General features: G+C 35.7%; 1 pseudogene; it reads left to right on the top strand.

Annotated features, from left to right (window-relative positions):
* The first annotated feature begins 107 nt into the window (after positions 1–107).
* Positions 108–3,587, top strand: LOC117388641 (leukocyte elastase inhibitor-like; annotated as a pseudogene).
* Positions 3,588–4,657: the final 1,070 nt, after the last annotated feature.

Below are 4,657 nucleotides of genomic sequence, written 5' to 3'. Positions count from 1 at the left end.
ATAGACTGGTCAGAACATAGCTGGTAGTGGGAATTAAACCCTCAACCTCTGGGTTAGTGGGTGAAAGAGTATTCTGGGTGTTTATTATTACTTAGTTTGGTTGGGTAATGTCTGTGGTAAATATTTTTTGCTTGTTTTATCACTGTGCCAAACATGTGAGGAAGTAATTTTTATTTTGTCATTTTAGAAATTTGTTGAAGAGACCAGACAATTGTATGATGCAGACGTAGAGACTATGGACTTTGTCAAAAAAGCAGAGGAAGCACGAATCCAAATGAACTGTTGGGTGGAGAAGCAGACACAGGGTAAGCAGACACAGGGTACTCCCCTTAATCATGTTTATAATTGTTTTTATTACCAGTGATAATAGGAAATGAAATTCAGTTGTGTCAACCGGACAAAAGTTATCACAGAAAACTTTTGCCCAGTTGAAAGAATAAAATTTAGCTATGGATCATCCCTGGACAACTCAGGGATTACAAAGATACCAATAATAATAATAATAACAATAATAATAATAATAATAATGCTGTGTTTTTTTCCCAGGTAAAATTAAGGATTTGCTGGCCAAAGATGCAGTGAACAGTACAACAAAGTTAGTGCTGGTGAATGCCATTTATTTGAAAGCCGACTGGAAGAACCAGTTTAACAAAGAACTTACACGGAATGCAGAATTTAGCCTTAACAAGGTAACACTTAAGATCTGAAATAAACTATTAAAGTATAAATGTATTCATTTAGACTGTTACATATAATTTGCTTTTTCATTAAAAGCTGACATAAACATAATCTTTTTGAAACGTGTCCAGCTCACATAGATTTCATCCATTCGTGGGTTTCAGATTCTGCTTTGTAGGTGCCATTTTGAGCCCTTCTAATATTTCAAAAGATATTTTGTTTTCACTAACATTGCTTAAGTTCAATATTGTAATGGGTGGTGGTATATAGATGCCTCCTACTTTACTTAATAATACTCAATAATCTGATTTATTTTCAATATTTGGTCCTGCTTTTCACCTTGTTCTAGTCCTGGTTTAGTCATACTATGAGCAGATTTTAAAGTTTTTAAGTTTACATTTTGACTAAATGTGGAAGTATGTCCACATTGGGACTTTTGTAATCGATTTTTACACTAGAAAAAGACAGTCTAGAATTTTGGATATCTTACCAACATCAGATTTGATTATTCTAGTCATTTCAAGTTTGTAAATTTTTTCAGTGATTCCAAACCTTTTTTTTTTTTCTAAGCATAGTCACACACTATTGGCAAGGCAAGGCAAGTTTATTTGTATAGCACAATTCGTACACAAGGTAATTCAAAGTGCTTTACAGAATAAGAAAGACATTAAAATCACACAAATCAAACATAAATAATCACAAATAATCATCATAAAATCAACATTAAAAGAGAAGAGTGCAGAATAAAAACCTGTCAGTCATATGCACAGCTAAACAGAACTGTTTTGAGTCTGGATTTAAACATTGTCAAAGTAGAGGCCTGTCTCACATCTTCAGGAAGACTGTTCCAAGTTTTAGCTGCATAAAATTTAAACGCTGATTCCCCATGTTTAGTCCTGACTCTGGGCACCAGCAGGAGGCCGATCCCTGAAGTCCTCAAATTGCGAGATGGTTCATATGGCACTAACATGTCGGAGATATACTTCAGACTTAGGCCATGGAGAGACTTATACACAAGCAGAGCTGCTTTAAAGTCTATTCTTTGAGCTACAGGAAGTCAGTGCAGAGACCTGAGCACAGGACTTATGTGCTCATACTTCCTGGTTCTAGTCAGGACCCGAGCAGCAGCGTTCTGGATGTACTGCAGCTGTGTTAAGGCTCGTTTGGAGAGGCCAGTGAGCAGGCCGTTACAGTAGTCTAACCTACTGGAGACAAATGCAGGGATATGTCTCTCTAAGTCTGGCTTTGACAGTATACCTTTGATTTTTGCAATGTTTTTTAGGTGGTAAAAAGCTGCAGATGTTATTGATTTGATGTGGCTGTTAAAGTTCAAGTCTGAGTCCATTATTACCCCTAGATTTCTAGCCTGATTTGAAGGTTTTAGAGAGAGAGACTGGACACTATTGAGTACTCCTGTTTTGTTTTTTTTTTGTTTTTTTTCACTCTTATAGCCAGAAAATTCTGGTACTATTACACTTTCTCATTTTAAAGATACATACCTCAAAATGATCCTACATAAACATGATTAAGTGTGTCAAAGATATTACAAAGAACATTTTAGATTCAAATACTATTCAGTCCCCTCTTTCCATCAATCCAAGTACTTTCTGGCAAGTGCTTGTGGTGTACACCTGGTTACGAAACACTGAGTTAGCTTATCATTTGTCAAAAAATTAAAGCATGATTTTTTGAAATATAACAGCCTTCAACATTCTTTTTTGTATTTCTCTCATTTACAGTGTAAAACTCAGACAGTAAAGATGATGCACCAATTAGATACATTTATGTTAAAGACAAGTTGAGGAAATCAGCTGCCAGGCAAGTAAATGTGTCATACAATGTGACAATTATGAAACAATGAGGCTGTAATGATCAAATTATGTTCTTTTTACAGGTGATAGAGTTGCCTTATAAATATAGAAATCTCAGCATGCTTATCTTTTTACCTAATGGCATAGAGGACAGTACTACAGGTCTGGAAAAGGTAACTACTACTACTACTAATACTACAACTACCGCGCTTTAGTTCTGTGCACTACACATTCACCTACTCTGAGTGTGTGCTGAATAAGTCTGGTAGATGATTTTATAATGATTTTGACATTGCAGCATCGCAGTGTAATAACCAAGTGCTCAAATGAGCAGTAGGTACCAAATGAATGCTGTTTACATATGAGATTATTGTTGAATGAAACTCCTTTTCCTGTTCTGATCACATGTAGAAACATAGTCTGGGAGAGAGGATTCTAAGTATTTGTCCTTTATTATTTTATCCAGCCAAGTTTCAGTTAAAAGCAAAATGTCCATTCTTTGAGAAGTAATAAAGTAATTAATAATTAGGAATGACTTGGAAGACATTGATTGAATATTTATGCAGTGTTTCTGAGCTTAATTCAAATCATGTGACAGTGACAACTGTGACTTTAGAGACTTGGATTGTCTTATTCGTGCAAACAGCAGGCTTAAATTTGTGTACCCTTGTTGATCTGTTTGTGAAATTTTGACTGATTTTATCTTTGTACAGAAAGTAGCAATGAGTCTAGAGATCCCAAAGAATACTCTCCATCTCCTCTTATATATTATAATTTTAGACATAGTTAAGCAGCACTAGTGGCAATAGCTCCAATGTTTTTTTCCCTTATCGTAATGTCTCTCACTGATTAAACCTGTGTGTTCAGCTGGAGCAGCAGCTGACCTACGAGTCCTTTGTTGAGTGGACCCGCCGTGACAAAATGTACCTGTACCAGGTAGATTTGAGTCTTCCTCAGTTCAGGATTGAGCAGAACTACGAGCTGTCTGGTGTCCTGAAGAACATGGGCATGGAGGATGCATTTGATTACCTCAAATGTGACTTTTCTGGTGAGGAAGAGGTCCATAACTAACCTAAACAGTGGAAGATTTTTCTGATGTCAAAATTGTAACACTCAAGATGAAATTGTTAAACCAGCATTTTATTATAGTGATCCCACATCGGGGTGGATTTGAGGCTGATCCAGTTTTAAAAATCTTTATTTCTTACAAATGATTTGAACATTTTACTCTAAATCCTCATATTATTAGTACTATTAGAACTTATTGGTTTTATTATTAGTAATTAGATGACTAAATTATTAGAATTTATTCATCTTCTTGCATTTAGTCAATTATTTTGATCAAAATAAAAAGTGCAATTTTTCATTTCTTTTGTAAATTCCTGTGATCAGAGATGTTACTGTAAAAAAATGACAGCTCTTAGATGGAGAAATGTGTAAAATGGCAAATCTTTTCATTTGTTTAACATTTATTGTGCAGTACAATTATTAGCTAATCTGTAGAAATCTGTGATCCACATATCAGAATCCAGGGATTTGGAAATCTGGATCATTTTGATCTGGACTCAGTGTTGAAACACAGGTCTCCAGATGTTTTCTTGAAACCAAGGAGTGTAGTTTACAGAGAGTAGAAGCCATTTAAGTGCAATAAAAATAATACAGTTTTCTTTTATTGATCCCCGTCGGTATGTCACCTGTCAAAGACTTGATGGTCTCTCAGGTTGTCCACAGAGCTTTTGTTGATGTGAATGACAGAGGAACAGAGGCGGCAGCTTATACAAGGTCCCTTGTTGTGCAAAGCTGCATTCTACCTCCTCCTCGAGTCACTTTCAACGCAGATCACCCCTTCATCTTCTTCATCAGACACAATGCCACCAGCACAATCCTGTTCGCTGGGAGATTCTGCTCAGAACAATGATTTGGTACATTACATTTATATGGTCATCTTGAAAGTAATATCAGCAGGTTATAAGGGTAATTGATTTAAATCATTGAAATAAAGTTAAAGCAGGACTCGTGTGGCCTTTTTGACCGTGTAGCTTTGACTAGAAAAAGATTTTGGACCACTACCCAATTTACATTGGGACATTAAAGTGCTTTTATCTACAGTTGTAGCTATAGTAGTTTATTTAGTTAAATTTGTCTGTAGGTCTATGACCCTCACCATA

This window comes from Periophthalmus magnuspinnatus, chromosome 20 (genome assembly GCF_009829125.3).
Source record: "Periophthalmus magnuspinnatus isolate fPerMag1 chromosome 20, fPerMag1.2.pri, whole genome shotgun sequence".
NCBI classification, from domain to species: Eukaryota; Metazoa; Chordata; class Actinopteri; order Gobiiformes; family Gobiidae; genus Periophthalmus; species Periophthalmus magnuspinnatus.
This window is presented reverse-complemented; position numbering and strand designations above follow the sequence as displayed.